The sequence below is a fragment of the Piliocolobus tephrosceles genome, chromosome 1 (assembly GCF_002776525.5).
Source record: "Piliocolobus tephrosceles isolate RC106 chromosome 1, ASM277652v3, whole genome shotgun sequence".
NCBI classification, from domain to species: domain Eukaryota; kingdom Metazoa; phylum Chordata; class Mammalia; order Primates; family Cercopithecidae; genus Piliocolobus; species Piliocolobus tephrosceles.
This window is the reverse complement of record NC_045434.1, coordinates 60,886,790-60,912,848: the sequence shown is the minus strand read 5'-3', so window position 1 is coordinate 60,912,848 and position 26,059 is coordinate 60,886,790. Positions and strand designations below refer to the sequence as shown.

The window sequence follows — 26,059 nt, the reverse complement described above, 5'->3', positions numbered from 1 at the left end:
CACCTTCACAGATCTACCTGTATGGAGGGGAAAAAATAATTGCAGAGAGGGTCTAAAAGAGCCCAGGTGAGAGGTCTGTGGTGTGTGCAGTGGAAAAAACACAGGGCTCGAGTTTGAGCGTCAACTCTGCCACAAACTCAATGTACGATCCTGGGCTCATCTAATTTCTCTGAGCCTCATCTTTCCCATCCGTAAACTGGAAGTCAAAATACACGCACCAGATCCCTAGGAGACTCGGCACAGTTATTTTCTAAATGTCAATGCCCTTTACACACTTGGTCTGTAAAGCCCCATACATGTGTAAGGATTCTGATGCCTTTAAGTCACTACGGGGTCTGAGACAAACCACTCAGCCTTTCAGGTCTCAGTTTTTCCATTTGCACATGGAATGAAATATTACTTCTTCTCTGAGAGACAAAAGTATAGGTAGGGGAGGGCTCCCAGGACTTTAACGCAGTGGAAATAAAAGTGTTGCTCACCTTCTGACTTCCATGTTTGAGTTGTAGCCCAGGGCAGGCCACATATGGAAGCTCCTCATCAGAAAGATAATGACAGTGCCTGCTATTGACTGAGTGATAACAACAACCTAAGCACTTCGCAGATATTTTCTGCAGGGACAAAACCCATTGTATGGATGAGGAAACTGAGGCTTACTTAAAGACAGAATTCCACTTACAGTATGCCTGACTCCAAAGTTCCAAACCATAGCACAAGATATTTGAGAAGAGGTTACTTTCCACAGACACTCTAAACCCCAATTAACCCTCTCCGCCTGCTGGAGCTGGGTGCCAAGGGGACAGCCACATGGTCAGGGGAGGGGTGCCCCCCACACCCATGCCACCGCCCTCACTTCCTGTCAGGCCCTGCAGGCATCATCCTGAACACCTAGGGTCCAAAGGTCAGGTGCAGGCTGTTTATTATTAGAAATTGCAATTCACCCGCAGTTGGGTTTTGTGAATGCGTTTTGTGAATGCGGTAGCTTCATGCCTCAAAGCAGTCCCTCAAAACTATATGTAAATTCCATAGGTTTCACAGAAATCAATCCTATGTAGTGTAGAACTGTCCCCTTAGTGACCAGTTAGGGTGGGAAGAAAAGGCAGTGTGCTTTCAGCCAGACTGTCATTTCAGTCACACCTGGGAACGCCCTACCTCCAGCTAGCACGTGAGAAACAGTTTCCTTCTCTGGGCTGATCCCTGGGGCCAGCATGGCGAGGTCCATGCCCCAGTCCACCTCCCCCATGTCCCCACATCCCTATGCTGATACACGTGGGACACCAGCTCTCACCTTTGCTTCTTTGACTGAATGGGGGTCACTCCAATAACACAATAACCACAGCAACAAATAGCAACGGTAGCCAATGCCTGGATAAGATTCCCACGCACTATTCTAGACTCTTCTCATGTGACCCTTTTAATGTTCTCTCTTCTCAAGTGAGAGCATCGTGATTAATGGCATTTCACAGTTAGGAAGCGGAAACACAGAGAGGCTAAGTAACTTGACCCATGCTGCACAGCAAATCTGCATGTAGCAACCGAAGGAGGTGTTACAGGAGACAGTGCCTGTCCCCATCACACACCAGGAAGCTGCTTCCCCTCCTTTCCCAGACCCCACAGAGGCCATGCCCATGACCCTAGGAGAAGCAGCCCCCCAAGTCCAAGTAGGCCCAGGAGGGCTGAACTGTCCCCACCCCAGGACAGACTTCAACAACCACCACCACAGCGACCATCACACTAATATCAGCTCCCACTTACCAGAGCCTTCGATATTCCAGGTCCTATACTAAGGGCCATAATATATATATCACTTCATTAAATTCTTTTAATCTCACAAAGTGTTACATTTTTTCCCACTTTGTAGGTGAGAAAACTAGGGTTTAAGAAGGTTCTGAGGCCACAGGTGGTGGCTCACACTTCTAATTCAAGCACTTTGGGAGGTTAAGCCAGGAGGACTGCTTGAGCCTAGGAGGTTAAGGCTGCAATGGGCCATGACCATGCCACTGCACTCCAGCCTGAGCGACAGAGCAAAACCTTGTCTCAAAAAAAAAAGTTCTGGGTCAGGTGTGGTGGGCCCACACCTGTAATCCAGCATGCTTCAGGAGACCAAGGTGGACTTTGAAGACTAGCCTGGGCAACATAGCAAGACCTTGTTTCTACAAAAAAACTTAAAAATTAGCCGTGTGTAGTAGCATGCGCCTAAGTCACAACTAGAATCACTGGAGCCCAGGAGCTCAAGGCTGCAGTGAGCTAAGGTCGTGCCACTGCACTCCAGCCTGGGCAACAGAGCGAGACCCCATGTCAAAGAAACAAAGAGAGAAAGAAAAAAAGTGAAAGAGAGAAGAAGGAAAAGGAAGGAAAGAAAAAAGAAGATAGAAAGAAAGGACAGAAAGGCAGAGCGGAAGAGAGCGAAAGAAAGAATGAACTAATGAAGGAACGAAAGAAAGGAAAGAAACAGAGAAAGAAAGAGCCAAAGCTAAGAAAGAGGTGGCTCACGCCTATGATCCCAGTACTTTGGGAGCTCAGGTGGGAGGGCTGCTTGAGCTCAGGAGTACAAGACCAGCCTGTGCAATATAGTGAGACCCTCATCTAACATACACACACACACACACACACACACAAAGAAAAAGAAAAAAGTTCTGTTATTTGCCAGAAATCACAGGGCTCAGAAGCAGAGCCAGGACTCAAACCCCAGTCTGATTTCACCTTGCCCCCAGCCTTCCAACCCAAGGCTACAGAGATGGGAAAGAGGCTTTGTTCCCACAATGAGCTGTTTCACCTCCCCAGACAGCATCTCTGAGGGTGGGGTCTGATCCCCTCACCCCTAGCCTTGCTCAGTGCCTTTCACACAATGAGCTCTTGGTGAAGCTTATCCACTGGATGAGTATCTCATTCATTCAAAAATATACCAAACCATTGGTTTTAAAAAGACATCTAGAGATCAATATTCCTTGATCCTGAACAATGTAAGCATGCCCATGCTGGAAACTGCTGTGCTGGATATCCCAGGAAAGCTGGTCACACTGACTCGTTTGGGTCCCAGAGGGACCGAAGCTGTGAGCAGCATGGGTCAGGGCAGACAAGGAAAAGCGACTTGTCTTTTTCCCAGGGTGGCAGCCCTGGGAACCCACTAGCCTGGGAGGGAAGGGAAAGTCTCAGTTACCAGGCAGTTCAATACGGAAGGCAGCAAAAATGTCTTTGAATGGAAAGGAAAAGAACAGGGTTCTGTTGGAATTTTTTGCAGGACAATGAGAGAACAGCTTCAGCCTGAATGAATGAGCCACCCATTCTGAAAGTTCTCTGACAGATCCTCCGGTTCCCCGTTGTCAACAAAGTCCCAGCTCCTCGGCCTGTGTCCAGGGTTCCTTCTGACATGGATGGTCTCCACCTAACCGCAATCTAAACTAACACCATCTCTTCCCACCCAGAGAGGCTCCTCTGCCTCTGCAAGTCACCAGTGTTCCTTACAGCACCTGGTACAAAGGTGCCCTAGAGACGCTCGTCAGCAGAACACTGGGTCCAGAATCCATGCTTAACACACACTTACCAAACTCCCCCATGCTGAATCGAATCTGAGTTCATCCTTTCCTGAACCTCTGGCAAGAGCCTTGAGCTTGGCTGGGTATGGTGGCTCATGTCTGTAATCCCAGCGCTTTGGGAGGCTGAGGTGGGTGGATCACTTGAGGCCAGGAGTTCAAGACCAGCCTGGTCAACATAGTGAAACCCTGTCTCTACTAAAAATACAAAAAAGTTAGCCGGGTGTTGTGGCACACACCTGTAATCCCAGCTACTTGGGAGGCCGAGGCAGGAGAATCGCTTGAACCCTGGAGGCGGAGGTTGCAGTCATGCCACTACACTCCAGCCTGGGCAACAGAGTGAGACTACATCTCAAAAAAAAAAGTCTTGAGCTAGTCAGGGAGGAGGCTGTCAACCCAGAGAACAGAGGACAAGCAACCAGCCTCAGGGTTAAGTGGCCATCAGCTCGGTGTGGAGGATAATAATAGTTCAAACCTCACAGCTGGAAACTAGGCCCACGATCTCCCTGCCTAACGCCCTCTCTCCCCAACTGCCCAACACACACATTCTCTGTCCTGGCTCTTCCTAGAGTCCCACCACAGCTTCTTATCCTTCCAGTGAGCCTGCCCTTCAACAACCATCCAATGGCACCCAGCTTGGAGATGTGGCTGGGATGCCAAAAATCACTACTGAAGGGTTCACTCTCCTCTAAGCAGCCTGGGCTCCCACCAGAGGCCCAGCCATAAGGCAGAGGCCCCGGGGGCTTCAGGCACCACCATCCTGGTCGGACAGAGTTCCTCCTACTAGAGTTCCCTGCCGTCTGGCACCGTGGCCCTCTGCGCAATGCTGGCCCCTTGAAGACTAGATGTTGTAGCTACGTCTAGTCAAAGCCACAGTTGGGAAGAGAATGAGGGAAAATGGGAAGAATGAGACCAACTTACGTGACAAGTGGATGGAGGTAAGGGATGCACCTCCCGGAATGGGGACCAGTGATGAGCCCTGGGCAATGTGGAGGCCAGCTCAGTGGAGGGGGTGCCACAGGTGCTGCCCCTGCCCTCTCTTCCGGGACCCCCTGCACCCACACAGCCCTGGTGCCCGCAGGGCTCTATCTACCGCCCTGATCTCACAGCCGCCAAGTGAAATTCCACCAGCTCAGCACTTTTGCAGAGAGGGGGTTGTTTTGCTTTTGCACCATTCTTTCCACAGGGTGGCCGCCTTGCCTGCTACCCCTCTTCCAGGGTCCCCTCACACAGTTGCTCCCCTATTACTCGGAGGGATCTCCCCAGGCCCCACTGCCTCAAGAAACTACGATTTTGTTCCAAGCATCACTGCCCTGACCTCATTTCACACAGAGAAATCTGGAGCCTGAGGCCCGGCGGGCATGAGAGTGGGAGGGAAGCCCATTCACCCTGCTCCCCAGGGCTGTCTGGGCTCGCATGGGAATGCCATGCCGTCTAGAGGAGCGCCTCCCCACGCGGGGCTGGGCTCAAAATGCCCTGTGCTAAAACCGTCCTCTAGCGCAGGCCAAGACACCACACACTCAGTCATAAAATTGTTGATCTGCTCCTCTTTCCTGTCCAGCCTCTTCCCCACCCCACCCCCATGCGTCTTCCCCCAACACTGGAGAACAGAATGTGCTTGGCTGGAGACCCGGATGTAATAAATTGCTAGTAACAGAGACTCAATCTGAAAAACAAATTAATACAAGGCCTAGCTCTTCCTTTCTGCTCCTCTCCATTCTCAACACTGTTTCCTGCAAGGCCAAGCAGAGAAAGAAATGCCTCCCTGGTCACAGTCGCTGAGAGGAAAATCAATTCCTCCCACCCTCAGGACCACCAGAGGCTCCCCTCAACCCACCAGCATCTCCCTTCATGAGCTCAAAAGCCAGGTCCCGAGGAGCCTGCACGGTATGTATTTGTCTGAACTCTAATTGAGCTTTTGCTTCACATTTAATGGGCACCTGCTGAGTGCCAGGCATGGTGCCCTGATCCCTGACTAGGCGAGGTGGTGGCTGCTGGGGTGGGGTGGGGAGGGGAGGCTGGGCCTGCGCATCCAGCTCTCTGTGCTAAGCCCAGAGAGGTCAGGTCTGATCTCATCTGATCAGATCGGTTTGACAGCAGGAACGACCCCTACCCGACACTGACTGTTCCCAGTCACCTACCCCTCTGTCCCGGAGTGGGGGTAATGGAACAAGAGTAAGAAGACACAGACAGACACAAAAAGGCAGAACCAGCCATCTCTGGAAAGAACAAGAGTAAAAGGCAAATCTGAATGTGCCTGGGGATAAATTATAAAATGATGTTTAGTGTACTGGTTATATGCAAATGGCATGTAAATATGGACAAAGCCCCTGGAAAAATCTGAGTGTCCCCGCTGCTCTTTCTGCCTCGCTCTCTTTCTTACTTGGGCAGTTTCCAAGGCTCCAAAGGGAGTCATCTGACCACCTGGCCAGGAGAACCCAGAGCAGTGTCCCCAGCCTAATCGACCAGCATCCCCTTTGCACCAAGCCTCTCCTTGGTGTCAGCCCACCTTGTGTCTATCTGAGAAACATGACCTCAGGGGAAGAAGAGAAAACAGGGCTAAGTCCAGAGCCAAGGTGGGAAGTGAGGGAGGAGAAAGTAAATGAGGGCCCTATAAGCACACATCCTTCCAGATCCAGTCTCAGGATGGTTCCCTGTGACTGTCAGGAGACTCGGTGGGCTCCAGACATTCCTCGATGCCCCGGCCCTTCCCATCACCAGTTCCCCAAAACCAATGGCAAGACGTCAGGGCAGGAGGCCAGGGGACTCTAAAGCAAGATCTCAGTGTGGGTTGTCACTTGTTCTGAACATACTGCATAGACCAGCCTCATCCCTGCAGATCCACAGCCAGGTGGGACTCTGGAAGCCCCACCACCTAGATGGTTCCCAATTCCCTTATCTGCCAAATTTGAGGATTAGATGCTCCCTGCCCTTCCAAACTAGAAGGTTTTATGAGGTACCCCTGAGACAAGCCCCACAGAAGCATCCTGTGCGGGGCTGTGGGAAAGTGTCTGACTCTACATCTGAGCTTTTAAACTGCAGCAAAAACTGCCAGTGTGGTTGTCATCACCCTCATCTAACTCCATTTCCAGCGAACCAGAATTCTTATTTTATATCAAGAGGACTCAAAATGCTCCCTTCCCAAGTTGCTGATGGGGGAAGTGAGGCTCCAAGTGGCTAAGTGACAGCCCTGAGGGCATATAGGCCATTAGCAGTAGAAGCTAGACCAGGGCCTGTGTGCCCTCAGGGCTGTCAGTCAGCAGTAGAAGCACCGGTGGTCCCAGCACCCCCCGGAAACACCAGCACAGCCAGAAAGGGGAGATGTCAGGGAGCCCCCATAAGAAAAGGTGGGACAGAGGGCCCTACTGCCTCATGCGCAGGGAGCAGCCCCTGGGAAGCTACAGGAGGAAGGTCCTGAAACAGACAGCTGCAGCCACCATGGAGTCAGGCTCCCTCCGCTTCGGTCCAGCAGGGTCCAGCTGCTGCCCCTGGGAAGGCGGACACCTGACCCCTCTGTATAAGGTGAGCAGTCCTAGGCCTCCCAGCCTGACTTATCTACCCAGGTGATGGGCAGCCTGGCCCTTTTGTGTCTGCAGAAGTCATGGAAGGAAGGAGAAAGACCATTGTCTCCTTGTTACAGATCTAGAGACCAAGGCCCAGACAGGCTTCGGACATGAGCCAGATCACAGAGGGACCTAAATAGCTACCATTAACTGTGCACCCAGCACACATCTTTCTCTAACCCGTACCATCATCCTGCCACACGGGAGAACCACTATCCCATTTTACGGATAAAGAAAATATGGCTCAAAGAAATTAGAAATTAAATGGCTCCACATCTAGAGTCAAAACCCAGAAACGTCCCAACTTTCTGACTCTAACACTCCATGGTGTTGTCACTAAACTATCCTGCCTTTCTATAAGTTGAAGGCAGGCCGGGCACAGTGGCTCATGCCTGTCATTCCAGCATTTTGGGAGGCCAAGGCGGGCAGCTCACAAGGTCAAGAGATAGAGACCATCCTGGCCAACATGGTGAAACCCCATCTCTATCAAAAATAGAAAAATTAGCTGGGTGTGGTGGCACGCACCTGTAGTCCCAGCTACTTGGGAGGCTGAGGCAGGAGAATCACTTGAACCTGGGAGGCGGAGGTTGCAGTGAGCCAAGATTGTGCCACTGCACTCCAGCCTGGGCAACACAGCGAGACTCCGTCTCAAAAAAATAATGAAAAAAAAAAGGTTGAGGGTTACTCCAGAGTGTGCGAGGCTGAGTTATTCATAATGTAGTGAACTGAGGGGGGTGGGGAAGACAGACACAGTGATGACCAAAGCTGGCACCTGACCCTGGAGGAACTGGCAAGGAGCTTGGGATGAGCCCCAACTCCTTTCCAGGCTGCACAGGCCCTCCACACCTGGCCCAGGCCACCCCTCCAGCTGTGCTCACAACCATATACTTCAGGCACACACTCATACTTTCACACCTCACATGGTGTCTCTGCCTAGAAGGCACTTCCTACATTCTTTCTTTCTTTTTTTCTTCCTTTCTTTCTTTTTTTGAGACAGAGTCTCACTCTGTCACCCAGGCTGGAGTAGCTGAGACTACAGGCGCCTGCCACCACGCCCGGCTAATTTTGTTTTTGTGTTTTTAGTAGAGACGGGGTTTCACCATGTTAGCCAGGATGGTCTCAATCTCCTGACCTCGTGATCTGCCCACCTCGGCCTCCCAAAGTGCTGGGATTATAGGCGTGAGCCACCATGCCCGGCTCTTTTTTTTTTTTTAACATGCACTTTCTGCTTTTGTAATTCCCACATTCTTGACCAGCAAACTCTTATACCTCACTCAAAACTCAGCCTAGATGTCCTTTATAAATCCCTTCCAAACAATCTTAGAAGAGTTCATTATTTCTCCAGGGCATCCTAGAGACCTTGGACATCACTGGTGTCTAGTACTTAACCAACCTGCCATTATTTGTTTACCTCTCTACCCACCAGGTTCTGACTAGATTTGAGCCCTTAACATACTCTCAGGAAGAGGGACAATAACAGGCATCTTTTAAATGGCCCTTACTATATGTCGGGCACTGTTTTACATCCTTTCTCTATCCTTTACATCTTTACATTTCACCATCACAATAGCCCCATGAGCCTGCGGCAGGTACAATGGTTATCATCTCTATGGTTAGGTTAGATTACTTACCCAAGATCACACAGACAGCCTGGCTCCAGAAGCTGCCTGTCTGTCTGTACTGGTATTATATTATTCTCCATGTCCTCCCCAGTTCCTAGTGCAGTGGCTGGCACACAGTAGGTGCTCTGTAAAGGTCTGCTTTAGAAATAGGTGAGGAGGAAGGAGGGTTGCCACACCCCGGCCACTTCCTGCCCTAAATCCCACCTGGAATCCCTTAGGTCTCACCCTAGCTTCCATCACTCCTGACATTCACCACGTCCTTCTTCCCCAAAGCTCCAGATGCTTTTCCCATCTCCCATCCATTTCATGCTTGGGTGTCCCAAGGGGAGACATCTTGCTGTCTTTCCAGCAGGGAAACTGAGACACACAGAGACCTCAGAGCTAGTGGATTCGCTCAGAGGCAGATTTCCTGCCTCTCGGGCTAATGCGCCCCACCCCCACATGGTCTGGTCTCACCTCTGTCTCAAGCAAGAACAACAAACCCCGAGAGGCAGGGGGTGAATCTGGAAGACAGCACCCCCTTGCTGACCAGGTCACTGATCTCTGGGCAGGGTCTGAGAGGAGGGAGGAGGGGGGCAGCTCTCTGGGGCCAGGAAGGAGGAGACAAGAGGCCCTTTGTGTCTACAGAGCTCCTGAGACACCTGTTCTCGCCTCCTGCCTGCCTGTGGCCTCCCTCCCGGCCCAGCCTGTGTGCGGCCTTGTTTATCCTACAGCCCTGGCAGCTAGGCCCAGCCTGCTCCCAGCGTGGGGCTCCAGCAGCCCCTGCCAGCACCTGCCTGGTCCTGGCAGCCCTGGAGGCTGCTGGCCAAGCACAATCACCCTGCTGTTGACACAGTTGTTGATTTTTGGGAGGGTAGGGAGGGACAGGAGGAGAGAGGCAGCAAAGGCATTTAATGCCAGCCTGGCTAATTTGCAGTTGGCCCTAGCAATCCTGCACCCCCCACAGCTGCCTGGGAGAGGCTTGGGGTTTCAATCCCCCAGCAGCTTGGGCCACACACCACACAGTGCCCAAGTCCCACTTGAACCCACAGCACCACACCACAGGCAGCCCCCATCCCCAGGGCCCCTATGGGCAGGGCCCCCATGTATGTTAGTGCACACCAAAACCCATCCTCCCCTGTGCTGGCACACACAACTTGTAGCTGAGTAAGGCCCCTGAGCTCTGGGAGCCCCTGGCCACCTTGTCTTCAAATGCCTAGTACTCACTCTCCCTGCAAAGTCATAGTGTGCCCGGGTCTTTGGTGAGGAATAGGACCATCTGATATGCCCTTAGAGGCCCAGATGGGGCCGCTGGGAGATGTGGAGGGGACCTGCCCTTATGACCTTCTCCTCCCTCTGACCTGTTCTCCCCGCCACCCTCCAGGTCTTTATGTTATGTCTTTCAGGGAACTTTCCCTGGCTGCCCAAACCTGGTGTGGGTGCTCCCGAAGCATCCTGCCCTTTCCCTCACTCCCCTCGGTTTGTCAGTACTGGTATCAGTTACTTACTTCACTTTTTCAAAGCTGTGTAAGGGCTGTGCTGGCCTCATGGTCTTTCAGCCGAAGCCCAGGGTGACCCGGCATAGCCACAATGCAGGTGCTCCCTACATACCTGCCTCAGGGACTGAGGACCGGAGAAGGCCCCTACAGGCCCCAACATCCACTCCATCTCCACTCCAAGTTCCTGCTTTTCAATCACCTCTTGGATTAGTAAGGCCCCGTGGCTGCTTAAAAGGCCAGTGTGCTTCTGGAGTTACGTGTTAATCTGTCCACGCACCTAGACTGGTAAAGCTGACTAGCCAAGCTATCTCCTTAGAGATCAAGGAGCACGGATCCTGAAGGGCAAGGAATGGATGAGTTTAGATAGTGGGAGGTGGAGAGAGAAGGCAGGGATATAAAGAAGACCCTGTGAGTTGAGGAGCAGAAGAAGGGCCTGGGGCAGGGGTTGCTGTCAGGTGAGGCAGAAACTTCCCCTCTTCCCCATGTGCCTCCTTTCAGTCTTATGTGCCCCATCTGAGAGCTCCTAAACTCCATCCGTCCTGGCTCCGGAGTCAGGAGGTCCCTTACATCTGTGGCCAATTGGCCCAAGAGAGCTCAGGCTCAATAAAGGGTGTCAACGGTCCAACAGACCCTCTCTAAACTGCCAAACACCAACACTCACACACAACCCCCCTTCACACACACACACACACACACACACACACACACAATTCTGGTTCTCCAAACTTCAAGTAATCAGTGCCCAGAAAAGGGCAACACAGAGAGCCAAAATCAGTCCCAAATGGAGAGTGCCACCATGGTAAGGAGTATGGATCTAAGGTCAGGTGAACCCAGTAGAAGAAAAGGGGAATTTACATTATGAAAACCAAAGGTTCCTGATGCTTTCAGCCAGTTCCAACAGGCCATTGTGTACAGTTATACAGACTGTGCATTGCACAACTCTAAGACAGGCCCATTCACCTAGACTTGTACACCCATTTCAAGGATTCTCTGGCCGACAGCCATCAAGTCCATCCCTTGTCTACCTCAGATATGAAAGAGAAAGCCCTCTTGCTGCCCACCTCTACCCAAGTCAAGACTTAACACAGGTCCCCTTCCTCTGTTCTCTGACCCTGTTTCCTGTTCTGGTCCCTAGGAGTTTACTGACTAAGGTACCTTACCCGACTAAGAGGAGAGGCCTCCTCTCCCTGCCCCACCAGCCCGTTAGGGAGCCCACCATTGAGTCTTTCTCAACCACTCTTCTCTTCCTCAGCTCCTTGCCCTGGCCAGACACTGCCATATTAAGTGCTCCTGGGCAAGGGGGATGGCTGGGGTTCCATGACTGCCCTGGAAACAAAGTTGATAGCAAAAGGAGGGAAGGGGGTGATAGCCTACTACTGGCCCTCCCCAGATACACTGGGATTAAAACCCCAACCTGCCTGGGGCACCGGAAGCTGTGGGGCTGTTCTGCTTCTTCCTTTTTCTTCCATTCTACTCTCCCTTCCTTCTTGACAACTGTCTAATGTCCCCACTGTCTCCCTGGAGTCCTCAGAGGCCCCGCCTGGTTCCCATGGGTCGGAAGAGCCTGGTCAGGGTCTCAAGAGCACGGGCCCCTGCCTGTCTGCACACATAAACACATATACCACACCTGGCCCTCCACACACACACTCATCACACTCACAGATACACACATCACACTCAGTCCTCCACAAACGCACACACACCTGGCCCTCCACACACACACACCACTCACATTACAGTCACACACACATCACGCTTAGCCACCTCTCCCCCCCACATACACACACCCCACCAGCAGCCAAGAAACAAGGAGCCAGGCAAGCCTGAGAAATGGCAGGGGCTGAAGGGGCCACTCCCTCTGCTTTCAAGAGCACCCTATTCAAGCCCCACTGCCCTCACCCCACCTGCCTCTGAGTGCCGGCTGTACCTGCACACAGGCTTCCTTCCACCCCTCCCTATTACCTTTTATTCCCCCTTCTTTCCCCACCCTACCCCACCCTCATGGAACAGGCCTGAACCAAAACCTCACAGGGATGGTTGAGTGACTTCAGACTCCAATAGGGCTGGAGGGTGGAGAGAGGTTGTTCGCGTGAGGGTGAGGGACCTCACACCCCGCACAGGCTGAGGGCTCAGACAGAAAACCCTCCTCACCCTCCACTCTGAGGAATGCCAGGTCCTGCCTTGTGTGGCCAGGCAAGAGTTAATGCTTTGAAGTCAGTGTGAAGGCAGCTCACGCCAAGGGTCCCCTCCCTGTCTCGCCTTTCCTAGGCGCCAGGGCCAAAGCAGGAGGCCCCATGAGTCCCGGGCAACCCCCCCACCCCTGCCCCCAGAGCCCGCCAGGGAGTCCGTGGGGCCCACTCAGTTGTCATCGTGAAAGGGCATCAGCCCAGTCTGACACATTTCCACAACCACTCCTCCTGCCAGATCCCTCTTAGCGCTGGTCAAGCCATGCCTCCTCTTAGTCTTCCGTGGAAACAAACACGATGACATTTCTGTTTCACTATCTGGCAATATTAGATGTATTTTAAATCCTTTTCATCCTGATGACAAAGGTGCTACACATTGTTGTATTACTTTTAGAGACTACAGAAATAAGAAAATGAATATGAGCCACGATCTTTAAAAAAAAAAAAAGAAGAAGAAGTAGTCATGGCCGGGCACGGTGGCTCACGCCTGTAATCCCAGCACTTTGGGAGGCCTAGGCGAGCGGATCACCTGAGGTCCAGAATTCGAGACCAGCCTGACCAACAGGGAGAAATCCCGTCTCTATTAAAAACACAAAAAATTAGCCGGGCATGGTAGCGCATGCCTGTAATCTCAGCTACTCAGGAGGCTGAAGCAGGAGAATCGCTTGAATCTGGGAGGTGGAGGTTGCAGTGAGCCGAGATGGCACTATTGCACACACCAGCCTGGCCAACAAGAGCGAAACTCCGTTTCAAAAAAAAAAAAAAAAAAAAGAAGTCAACAAAGAATATTGACCACCCCCAGCTACAGGAGCTGGAGTTGGAGCTGCTCTGCCTGCTGCACCTCCTCTAACTCAGCACCTGTCCCGCATGCTGGACTTACAAGAAAACCTTCAAATGGCTAGTCCTGGACCCCCACAGCACCTGCCTTTCTCTGCACCAACTCAGCACAGGACCTGAGTCTGCATCAGGGCACCATTAACCATACCTGGGAGCAGGCCCTGCCCCCGGAGTCCTCACCCCCTTTGTTGGGGGATGGGAGGGGGCGGGACCAAGGTCCTCTGGGAACTAGTTCTCACCCCATCTTGTTCCACAGGCTGCACATTCCATTCTCAGTCAAGCAGGGGGCGGGGACTGGGGGAGGTAAGGCGGAGGGGAGGAGAACAGTCTGGCCTCCTCTGGGGCGGATCCCCCAGGGAGCTCTGGGCTTGGCAGGCAGGGATTAGGACCAAAACCACCAGAGCGGGAGGGGAGCCAGGAGGGCTCCTGCCCAGTCTGTGGCCCCTTCTCTCTCCTCTCAAGCCAAAACACTGACACCCTAGCTTGGATATGTCCCCGGAAGACACAGGGGGACAATGTCGGGGGGTAACACTAATACCGTTCCCCCCAACCCTGCCCCAATCCCTGGGGCAGTTTATGGGGCTTCATGCCAAGGCTATTTAAATGCTAAGGCCACCATTGGGGGGAGAGTGGAGGGAACTGAATTCCAAATTTGATGACTTCCCAGTGTCAGACTTCCTGTGACCAAAAGGGTGTGGGTATCAAAAGCTATTTGGGAAGAAAGGTGGCAGCTGGAGATACTGTCCCCACTTCTAACTTCTTTTCCTCTACTATGCCATACACATTCCTTTCCCCAAAAAAACACCCCTGGCTGAAGCCCTCAACATATGGGTACAGATCTCGAGACGTCTCCTAGCTGTGCACATCCTGTGTACACTCAGCACTCTGAGATACCAGGCCACACACACAACACATCCTGGGGCTTTGGTTTGCCCATGGATGACCTCAGGAGGAGGCAGAGGAAACCTCAGCCACTTCCTCCTCACCTCACAGCCTCTAGGAGGTCTGACCACTGCTGCTGTTCCATCTGAGACCATTGAGATCCTCCCTGACAGCACCACAATGGTGCTTCCGCCAGGAGTGAGCAGGGAGGCAGGCCTCAGGGCCTCCTTCACAAAAGACACAGTCCATGGAAGGAGAGGGGTCTTCCAAAAGCAAGAAGGACCTCCTGCCACCCACTAAGGCAGGAGAGCCACCTGGAGTAGCAGGTTGTAGCTACAAGGTTCTATGCTGTGAGGCCAGGCTCGGTGGTTCTCGCCTGTAATCCCAGCACTTTGGGAGGCTGAGGTGGGCAGATCACCTGAGGTCACGAGTTCGAGACCAGCCATGGCCAACATGGTGAAACCCCATCTCTCCTAAAAATACAAAAATTAGCCAGGCATGGTGGCGCACGCCTGTAATCCCAGCTACTCGGGAGACTGAGGCAGAATTGCTTGAATCCAGAAGGTGGAGGTTGCAGTGAGCCAAGATCGCACCACTGTACTCAGGCCTGGGAGGCAGAGCAAGACTCTGTCTCAAAAAAAAAAAAAAAGGTTCTACGCTGTGGACTACAAAGACTGGACAGAAATTTTGTTTTTGTTTTGGTTTTGGTTTTTTTTTTGCGGGGGACAGAGTCTTGCTCTGACACCCAGGCTGAAGTGCAGTGGTGGAATGATCTAGGCTCCAAGTTCACACCATTCTCCTGCCTCCGCCTCCCCAGCAGCTGGGACTACAGGTGCACACCGCCACACCTGGCTACTTTTTTTGTATTTTTAGTAGAGACAGGGTTCCACCGTGTTAGCCAGGACGGTCTCGATCTCCTGACCTCATGATCTGCCCGCCTCAGTCTCCCAAAGTGCTGGGATTACGGGTGCGAGCCACCGCGCCTGGCTCAGAAATCTTTTCCTAGGGGAGCTGCAAAGGCTTCATCACCATGGGGCTTTAAGCTGGGTCCATGGCATACAAGTGCTCTTAGGAGGGAACTACCATATCACTGCTCCTCAGAAAGTATTTACATTTTTTAAAAAGCAGTCACTCTTGATCAGAGAAGCTGACAGAGGTCGGAGGAACCCTGCTGAGCTGGCCTGTAGCAATCTCCGAACCAAGTCTTCCCAAGAACTAAAGAAGGGCCAGTCAAAAGGGGGGCAGTCACCGAGGCAAAGACCACCATCCAGAGCATGCCTTCCTGCTTCGGGGCAGGGAGCTGACAGGAGAGAGAAAGCAATCCTCCATGGGTCTAGTTCCCCATCTGGTAAAAGGCATTGTGATGGCCTCCCTGGCTGACACATCCGGGTTCCAGAAAGGGGACTAGCAAAGGGTGAGGACCGCAACGAGTTCAGGCAGGAGCGAGCCCTCTTAAGCAAACACTGAGCACAAAAATAACTCCCATTCAAAGCACGATTTACTGTGTGCCTGGCCGGCCCTCCCAGCACAGAGCCCTTTTCAAACACTCAGCTTCACCCCTGAATGTGGCTGGGGGAGGGGGCTCAGGAGCACAGCTGCATTTGAATTCCACTTTTTCCGGTGGTGTCAGCTTCCTGGAGACTTACCCAGGGGAGCTGCCCAATAAGGACCGATCTCAAAGCACCCCCAGAGAGGAGAAAACCTTTGTAGAATCCAGTGTCAGCCTCTCAAGGGCAAGGACACCTAGATCCCTTGGTGGAATAGGCCTAGCTCAACCAACACTTGTCTGGTAATAGCAAACCCCAGCTTACTATTCATAAAGCGCTGTTGCTGCAGACATCATCAGCCATTAGCCTCCCAACAGTTCTAAGAGGAAGGTATTGGCCGGGGGCGGTGGCTTGCATCTGTAAACCCAGCACTTTGGGAGGCCGAGGTCAGGAGTTCAAGACCAGCCTGGCCAACATGGCAAAACCTCGTCTCTACTAAAAATACAAAAATTAGCCGGGCGTCATGGCATGTGCCTGTAATCCCAGCAACTCAGGAGGCTGAGGCAGGAGAATCGCTTGAACCTGGGAGGCGGAGGTTGCAGTGAGCTGAGATCACGTACTGCATGATGAGTGAGACTCTGTTGCCAAAGAAAAAAAAAAAAACATTAGCCAGACGTGGTGATGGGTGCCTGTAATCCCAGCTACTCCAGAGGCTGAGGCAGAAGAATCACTTGAACCTGGGAGGCAGAGGTTGCAGTGAGCCGAGATCACGCCATTGCACTCCAGCCCAGGCAACAAAATCGAAATTCCATCTCCAAAAAAAAAAAAAAAGGAAGGTATTATCACTGTTACCGTCCCATTTCACAGGAGGGAAAACAGAGGCTCAGAGATGTTATGGGACAAATATTTCTCCTGACCCTAAATCCTTCTCACTGTGGATGTGTTTTCCTAAGTCTACCAATTACCACAGTAGCAAAATGCCCACTATGGGACTCTCCCACCAGAAGGAATGACGGGGATAAGGGTGCAGGTGGAACGTGAGGTATTTTCCAGAGCAGAGGCAGCACTGAACATCATCCGTGACTGACCCTGGCACTCTTGATCACAAAATCTGAGTTGGAGGTGGAAAGCCCTCCCCAAGCAAGTCTAATCCAAGTCATCAAGTCAGCCTCCTAACTTGCCTGATTCCATCCTTGCTCCCCTTGAAGCTCTTCACTACTTAGCAGCCAAAGTGATCTCTCTGTTGTACATATTTTTCACTTATGAAAGTAATTTGGCCGGGTGCTGTGGCTCACACCTAGAATCCCAGCACTCTGGGAGGCCAAGGATGGTGGGATCATTTGAGGTCAGGAGTTCAAGACCAGCCAAACCAACATGGTGAAATGCCGTCTCTACTAAAAATACAAAAAAATTAGCCAGGTGTGGTGGCACACACCTTTAGTCCCAGCTACTCGGGAGGCTGAGGCAGGAGAATCGCTTGAACCTGGCAGGTGGAGATTGCAGTGAGCCCAGATCACACCACTGCACTCCAGCCTGGGCGACAGAGTGACAGTCCATCTCAAAACAAACAAACAAACAAGCAAACAAATAAAAATAATTCATGACCATTGTAGAAAAGTGAAAAAACAAATGGGAGATAAGGAAATTAAAACCATCCATATGTCTAGTTATCCAGCGCTAACCTCTGTAAATATTCTGATGCATCCTCCCAGATTCTGTCCATGCGCGTGTGCACGATGGCCATGTGTACACTTGCAATACTCTGGACAAGATTAAGACTGTACTCTGCAGTTTTATATCCTGATTTTGTCACTTCTTATGTAATTTTCCAGGTTATAAACTGTTGTTAACCACGTTTTGGGGAGGTTTAGGGGTATGGTTTGTATACCCACCTGGTACTAAATTCAGAAAGGACAGAAAGGGTCTACAGCAAAAACAATCTTTTCTCCATCCCATCCCTCAGCCACCATTTCCCTCCCTTGGGGCAACTATGATTACTGTTTCTTGTGTCCCAAGTAATCTTTTAAAATCATGGAGCAGATCATGTCACTCCCCTACTTAAAACTCTCTGATGGCTTGCCATCACCCTGCAATAAAATCCAGGCTCCTAATCAGTCTTACTCTCTGGCTCTCCTCTGATTTCTGATTTCTCCAGTCTCTCCTCTCCAGCCACATAGCTGTTGCCCCTGTTCTGGCCTTAGGGGGTTTCATTTGCTATTCCCTCTGCCTGCAATCCCCCCGTCTCCAGGTCTTTATGCAGCTGGCTCCTCACCCTTCAAGGCCTGGGCTGAGCTTCCCTCTCCCCCAGGTGGCCTTCACTGGCCTCCCAATCTAGGGCCACCAACTGCCTGACCTACATATGTTTTCTATCACATCACCCTGTGGTATTTCTTTCACATTGCATGTCATAATCTGATAGTCTTGGTTACTTAAAATTATTTACTGTCTGTCTCCCCACAATAGAAAGACGCCTCTTTGAAGGCAGGCACGCTGCCTGTCTTGTTCTCTCCTGTTATCCCACTGCGTAGCACAGGCCCTGGCACATAGCAGGCGGTCAACAATTTCTGTTGAAGGAGTGAATGGGTGACTGCAGTGCTGGTTGTCATAACTAAAAACTGCCAATTGCAGGATCTCCAACACGAAGAAGCAACCTTCTGGCCATTCCCCCCCCAATGCCTGGGGTGGAGGTTGGAGGGTCTGAGAAAGGAGGACAGGAGCCTGTTGTCCAAGGCAGTGTGGCTGGACAGCAGCACCCTGTTCTTCCTCCTGGTTGCTCAGCTCACCCCTTACCTCTGCTATGCATTTGCAGAATCCCGAGTCAGACAAGGAACTTGTGACAAACCCAAATTCCTAGAAAATCCTCCAACTGCAAGTGGAAAGTTGGAGGTGACACTTTTGCCCCTCACCCCAAATCCCACATCCAGTCTACCCAGGCAGCTGTGCTATTCCATGTTCCCAAGTGAGTCCAGCAGCAGGAGATACAGACGCTACCCAGGGAGCAGGGCTCCTCCTGGGACAGTCCCAGCCCATCCCACCTGATTCTTCCCCTGGGCCCCTGACACCTGGGCTCTTCTCTCTAGAAATTTATCCAGCCCCAGAGACACAAATGCATATCCAATCCTGATCCAGCAGCCCAGGCTGAGGATGCTCAAGGGACACCCTTTTGGAGACACTTCCTTCCTGGGACCTGATTTCCATGGAGAGAACACTGCAGTTGAGCCAAGATTGATTTTTAAGAATGAGGAAGGGAAGGAATGAAATGCTTTCACAAAAATTGTGAAGGGAGGGAGAAAGGAAGGAAACAAGAAAAAGAAAAAAGACTCAAGAAGATGGCAGTAGACAAGGAATAAGAAGGGTAAGTTTGATGTGAGGGGCTGGAATCAGGAAAGGGTGGGAGAGAGTACAAGATCTCCTCCTCTCCAGAAGTGGGCGATATTATAATTGATTAATTGAGCACAAACGCCAAGTGCTCTTCTGGGCTCTGTACAAGGTCAGTTAAATAATAATGGCAATAACAGCTAATATTTATCTAGCACTTATTATGTACCAGGCACTGTTCTCAGTTTCACTTTATTAAGGCTTTAATCCTCAAGACAACTCCTTGAAGCGTTCATATTAACCCTATTTTATGGCTGAGGAAACTGAGGCACAGAGGTTAAAAGTTAAATTGCCCACAGCCACACCGCCAGGGGCATCCGGGCTCTAACTCCAGCTCCAGGACTCTTAACCCCTAGGCTATATTTGGCCCTCAATGATCCAGGTAGGTGGGTCCCTACCCTCCTGGAGATCATGCCTTCCAAACCAGTATCCCCCAAACGATCACGACATGCCAGTTTCAAAGATGGCTGCATTACTCTACCCATTTCGCATGCGGGAAAGTCTGAACCCACGCTGCCCATCGATGGGGAACTGGAATCCAAATGTGCTGAATCCCAGCATCTTGCGAGGCGCTTTATAATGAAGCACAGTAGAAACAGGGGTCAGCCTCAGGGCCTGACTCCCGACTGCGCCGAGGCGCGGATTACGGAGTCGGGGAGCCAGGGAGCCGGAGAGCAGGAGCTAGCGGGCTGGCGCCGCGTTGGACGGGTCCGAAAACAGAACCGCGGAAGGCAGGGACACCGCCGCAAGCCAAGGGCAGAGAGCAGAGGGCAGAGAGCGGCCTGGCTCGACAGAGAGCGCCGCCCGGCCGGAACCAAGCTTGCCTCCCAGAACTGCGAAACGAACAGAGTTATGCACCCATCTTTGAAACCGACATGTCGTGATCGTTTGGGGGGATACCGGTTTGGAAGGCATGAACTCCGGGAGGTAGGGACCCACCTACTTGAACTACCGAGAGCCAAGTACAGCCTAGTGGTCAAGAGCCAGCAGCATCGTCTCTGGCCGTCTTTGGCCAGACCCCTTCACCAGCGCCAGCGCCGAGGCGTCCTGCCCGGAAATTCCCAGAGAGTCAAAGCAAACTTCCCAGGAAAACTCTTCGGCTTCCTCCAAGCCTCTGTCACCGTGGCGGCTGCCAAGAGCGCCAGCGGAGTCTTTGCAGCTGCCGCGGGCCCTCCAGGGCGGGAGCCGCCGCTCCAGCGCTCGGGGTCCTCTCAGAAAGGTCCAGGGCTGAAGTTCAAAATTCACTTCCCGCCCAGGCCCGGCTCACCGCCCCGCCCGGTACTCTCAGGCAACCCCCACGTCTCCTGCCCTCTCCAGCTCCAGTTAGTCCTGGAGCGCCTCCAGCCTTAAGACCCATGCGGGCAGCTGGGCGAATCCCGCGGGCGATCCCTGCGCGCCTGGGGACTGGAAGCAGCCAGAGCCGGCGCACACACACAACCTTGTGTGTGCGTGTGTGTTTACGTACGGAACGCGCGGGGTGGGAAAACAATGGCGAGCCGCTGGGAACTGAGCGACTACCCGCTCCGCATCTCCCTACCCCTAGGCGCGATCCGCGTTTGCAGCGGAATCGGGATGAAAAGGCTCACCTCCGATATCCCAGGGCGGGAGGTGTGGGTAGTAAGAAGCAGCCTGGGGTGGGGGTGGGGGTGGGACGGCAGCAGCCGGAGCAGAAAACAAACAGGATGCGGCGCCAGTCTGGTCCGCTGGGGAACGACCCTGAAACCGTGGCAAGGGGCGCCCGTCTGTCCCCCAGCAACCCACGCAACCATGGCGGAGGAGCTCTGCGCCTCGTCGCAGGCACCTGAGCCCCACGCAGGACGCGCGCAGGTCGCCTCGGCTTCCCACTGAGAAATCCTAGAACTAGGCGCATAGTCGGGCGAATGAGAAAGCCCTAGTCCTCTGCGGTCGGCGAGGAGCGGGTTGGGGGTGCACCCTAAGCTCGACCCGCGTGGTGAACGCGCGCGCGCGCGCGCGCACACACACACACACACACACACACACACACAGCCACGCACTGCCTTACAGGCTGCCACCCCTCTCCACAAGGACCCAAGTCGGCCAGGGAGGAGCCGCCACTGCCCAGCGTTGTTGGGGGTAGGTGAGGGTCCGTCCCTCCTCGAAAAACTTTGCACAGGGTGGAAACTCGCAGGGAAGAGAGCCGGTGGGTGCCCAGAAACGTAGGGGCGCAAGTGTCAAACTTCAGCGGGCTGGGGAGATGGGCGCGACGGCGCGATCATGGCGCGGAGGGGTGCACTTACTACTCAGCCAGGCGCGGGGCTCGGGGCTCGGGGCTCGCGGCTCCGCGCTCCTGCTCCAACTCCGTGCGGTCCTCGCGGCTGGCAGCCTAGGCTTCCCGCTCACATGCCCCCGCGACGCCGCGGGCGGGCCGGGTTGGGGAGGCTGGGCTGGGAGGGGGCACGCCCCCCGCCGTCGGCCGGGGAGTCGCTGTGGACCCACGGCCACCCTGGGTCCGCGCCCCACGGGGGGCCGCTGTCCCGGGCGACGAGCTTGGTTCCGGCCGGGCGGCGCCCTCTCCACCGAGCCAGGCCGCTCTCTGCCCTCTGCCCTCTGCCCTGGGTTTGCGGCCGTCTCCCTGCCTTCCGCGGTCCTGCTCCACCACTAGTCCGACGCGCAGCCGGCCGGCCCGCCCTGCTCTCCGGCTCTCCGGCTCTCCGGCTCCACGCTCAGCGCCTCTCGGTTCCGAGTCAGGGCCTACGAGGCTGACCGCTGAGCTCTAGGCTCAGACCCGGGCTCGCCGGTTCTGGACCCGGGTTCCAGGACCCGTGCTCACACAGTTCAATTCCAAGCCAGGACTGGAGCAGGGCGCTCGCGGCTCGCTGCTGCGAGGCTACTGGACAGCCTAGAGGAGAAAGAGGGAGGGAGACTGAGAGCGCGCAGGGGGAGGGGGGAGGAGGGAGGGAGGGAGGGTGGGGACATGCAGAAGAAGGGAGGGACAGAGAGTTTCCTCCTCCTCCCTGCAGCCGGGTCCATCCAGGCATCAACAGCTGGAAACCTCTGTTGGAAAGGAGAAAGCTTAAGGTTTCCGGGCGGCGGGGGAGGGTGGAGGTGGAGTGAGGGGGTGTAGAGAAGAGAAGAAAGAAGGATTCTGCCCGCTCCCACTGCCCAGGTATGAAGATCGCTACAGAGATCTTCACTCCTTAAAGCTAGACGTAAGAAGTTATTGGTCCAACTCCAAGCCTCCCAACCCCTCCAGACAGATAGCCTGAACTCGGGGTTTTTAAATAACCCATTTCTCTGGGAACCTGATCTCGGCCGGGCGCAGTGGCTCACGCCTGTAATCCCAGCAATTTGGGAGGCCGAGGCGGGCGGATCACTAGGTCAGGAAATCGAGACAACCCTGGCTAATATGGTGAAACCCCGTCTCTACTAAAAACACAAAAAATTAGCCGGGCGTGATGGCACGCGCTTGTAACACCCGTACTCGGAAGGCTAAGGCAGGAGAATCGCTTGAACCCGGGAGTCGGAGGTTGCAGTGAGCCAAGATCGCGCCATTGCACTCCAGCCTGGGCGACAGAGCGAGACTCGGCTCAAAACAAAAACAAAAACAAACAAACAAAAAAACCCGATCTCACCTGTAGCTAGATGGATTCCTGATATCTCCAACCACTCCCTAATCCTGTCATTTGCAGCCTTTCATATAAATCTCTTATTTTCTCCTGTTCCATTATATGGGAGGGTGGGAGAGAATGGAGAGTTGGTTTCCCTTCATTCAACATATTTATCAAATGTCCACATGTGACCGGGCACGGTGGCTCACCCCTTTAATCCCAGCACTTTGGGAGGCCAAGGCAGCGTATCGCCTGAGGTTGGGAGTTCGAGACCAGCCTGGTGAAACCCCCTCTCTACTAAAAATACAAAAATTAGCCGGGTGTGGTGGTGCATGCCTGTAATTCCAACTACTGGAGAGGCTGAGGCAGAAGAATTGCTTGAACCCAGGAGGCAGAGGTTGCAGTGAGTGGAGAACGCACCACTGCACTCCAGCCTGGGCAACAGAGTGAGACTCTGTCTCCAAAAAAAAAAAAAAAAGTCTACATATGCCTGGCTTACCTGAGTGCTGGGGACACAAAGACAAATGAGACAGTGTCCTTCCCTTTCTGGATTCTGATTTTGTAAAGGAATGGGTGAATATACCATTGCAGTGAAGTGGAGAGGGCTAAGATAGGGCAGGCAAATGGGCACAGGGCCACCAAAGACACTGGGATATGGGGACTGGAACCAGAGTCTTCTTGGGGGAGGTGGCATCTGAAATGGGTATTGGAAGGACCTGTGGGTGTAGGGCAGATTAAAAGAGTGACAATCATGGACCTACTAATAAGTCTATGCCCACAGTGTGGGTGGCCAGTGTGTTCAAAGGTGATGGTCAGCAAGGCTCTCAAGGCCTTCTAAGGACTCATCCTTACCCACTGCTTTGCCTGGCTAACTCTTTTCATCTTTTAGGTCTCAGCCTAGACATCAACTTTCCCTGAAGCCTTTCTTGATGGCCATATCTGGGCCAGGTGCCCCATCTGTGGGCTCTGGAAAAATCCCCACTTGTAAGTAATATGGTAACCATTCATTTGTCTGTCTGCCCCGCTGGACTGTAAGCTCCGTAAGGGCAAGGATGTATCTCTCCAGTGTGCCTAGCCAGGGATTGAGAAAGAGCATAAATACTTATTGATCAATACTTGTTGATGGAAGGAAATGGGGAGCCACTGAAGGATTCTAAGCAAGGCCTCAGATGCCATCAATCTAGCTGGAGGTAGGAAGGAGGACAGTGACCAGATAATAGCAGTGACCAGGGTAAAAATGATGCAGGCCTGAGCTAAGCTGAGAGTAGGAGGAATGGAAAGGAGAAAACAGGTGGGTGTAAGAGAGTGGGAGAAGCCAACATTAAGGGCCTGATGTTTGGGATAACTATGGATGAAGCCATCCTAGAAACCATGAAAGGGTTACCCAAGTTGCCAGATGCAGTGGCTCATGCATGTAATCCCAGCACTCTGGAAGTCCGAGGCAGGCGGATCACCTGAGGTCAGGAGTTTGAAACCAGCCTGACCAACATGGAGAAACCCAGTCTCTACTAAATACAAAATTAGCTGGGCGTGGTGGTGCATGCCTGTTATCCCAGCTAATCGGGAGGCTGAGTCAGGAGAATCACTTGAACCCCAGGAGGCGGAGGTTAAGGTGAGCTGAGATCGTGCCACTGCACTCCAGCCTGGGCAACAAGAGCAAAACTCCGTTTCAAAAAAAAAAAAAAAAAAGAAAAGGTTATCCATGTGCCACCAAGACTTTCCTCCTCCCAGACAACATGCCTGTGTTTTCCATGTATCTGGTTGTTTTTCTCTGGCCCCTGATCATCTTCACGGAGGCAGCTTGACCGTGGGTCCCTCCCTGTAGCTGTCCTTAGCAACAGCAGATTGAGAGAGGAAGAGCAAAGATCAGTCCTTCCAAACACTGCCACCAACTTAAGGTATAAAGTGTCTCTCTACTGGGTCTTAGGCACAATACTATTTTCCTATATGATATCTACTTGTACCTTATCCCAATTCTGTGAGGTTGGTGTCATCCCCATTTTATTTTATTTTTTAATTTAATTTAATTCCATCTCTTTGCAAGTCCCTGAGTACCTGGAATCCCATTCTAGAGATGAGAAAAATGAAGCTCCAGTTAGTGGAGGAAGTTATCTGATTGAAGATTCTAGATTTTCTCTACTACCGCACCATTTCCCAGGAACAACTATCAAATGTACACGATTTAACTCAGTCAGCCTCTCCTTGAAACACTCACTTCATGAGTCCAGTCTCCTGAGTCCTCCCACCTCACTAGCTGCTCTTTCCCAGCCACCCTTGTTTATGTTCCCTCCTCCATTTTGGTTTCCAGGTGGGTATTCCCTGTGGTCTCTTTCCTGCACCCCATTTTCCTCCTACCACCTCTCCCTAGGTAAAATTTTGTCCTTTTCCATAGCTTAAGTACCAACTATGTGGTGATGATTCTCCAAATTATTTAATATCCAAGACTATCATCCAACCACACACTTGATGTTTCTACCCAAGGGCCTCACATTGTAACTATAATGGGTCCATTGCCTGAGGGCCTGCAAGTCAATGCACCAACTACCAGGGTTGCAACAGAAAAAAAATTTTAAATGCAAGGCTGAAAAGGAAAGGAGAGAAAACCTCAATTCTGCTTCTCCAAAGAGTTGGGGGCTAGGGATTTTAAGGGGTCTGGAGTGGGCCGAGATATGAGGATCACTGTGGATGAGTCGAAGAGTACGGAGAGTCAGGGAGATGAAGAAACTGCATTCTCGTGCTGATTACTCTCCTCTGTGAGGGTCTTCCAACTGGTGGCATCAGCCATTCTGCTGGAACTCAAGAGCTAAAAACATCTTAAGCAAATCTTAAACAAAAGCCTTATGATTCCAACGTCAGTGATCCTATCTATAGGAACAATGGGGATGCAAATCGATTCTTCAACAAAAGCCTTGTGATTCTAACATCAGAAATCCTATCTATAGGAACAATGGGGATGTAAATGGTCAGTATCTGGTTTTATAGGACTTTTTTTTTTTTTTTTTTTTTTTGAGACGGAGTCTTGCTCTGTCGCCCAGGCTGGAGTGCAGTGGCCGGATCTCAGCTCACTGCAAGCTCCACCTCCTGGGTTTACGCCATTCTCCTGCCTCAGCCTCCCGAATAGCTGGCACTACAGGCGCCCGCCACCTCGCCCGGCTAGTTTTTTTGTATTTTTTAGTAGAGACGGGGTTTCACCGTGTTAGCCAGGATGGTCTCGATCTCCTGACCTCATGATCTGCCCATCTCGGCCTCCCAAAGTGCTGGGATTACAGGTTTGAGCCACCACGCCCGGCCTGTACGGGACTTTTAGCAACAAGGAAGTGCGCCAAAGTGCAACCTAATTAATACTTTTTGTTTCTTTCTTTCTTTTTTGAGACAGGATCTTGCTCTGTCACCCAGGCTGGAGTGTAGTGGTGAAGTCACAGCTCACTGCAGCCTCAACCTCCTGGGTTCAAGTGATCCCTCCACCTCAGCCTCCCAAGTAGCTGGGACTACATATACAGGCATGAGCCACTCTGCCTGGCTAATTG

General features: G+C 52.5%; 1 protein-coding gene and 1 long non-coding RNA gene across 3 annotated transcripts in view; one reads left to right on the top strand and one right to left on the bottom strand.

The window, feature by feature from the left end:
- The window catches only part of SOX13 (SRY-box transcription factor 13), a 56,342-nt gene extending 34,513 nt beyond the window's left edge, over positions 1–21,829 (bottom strand). For both annotated transcript variants that reach the window (XM_023187010.2, XM_023187011.2), the window contains exon 1: positions 21,222–21,829. The gene's annotated coding sequence lies outside the window, so the exon portion shown is untranslated. The remainder of the gene's footprint in view (positions 1–21,221) is intronic.
- The window catches only part of LOC111522801, an 11,487-nt gene continuing 6,426 nt past the window's right edge, over positions 20,999–26,059 (top strand). The window contains exons 1-2 of the long non-coding RNA XR_002725330.1: positions 20,999–21,057; positions 23,422–23,516. This is a non-coding gene — a long non-coding RNA (uncharacterized LOC111522801). The remainder of the gene's footprint in view (positions 21,058–23,421; positions 23,517–26,059) is intronic.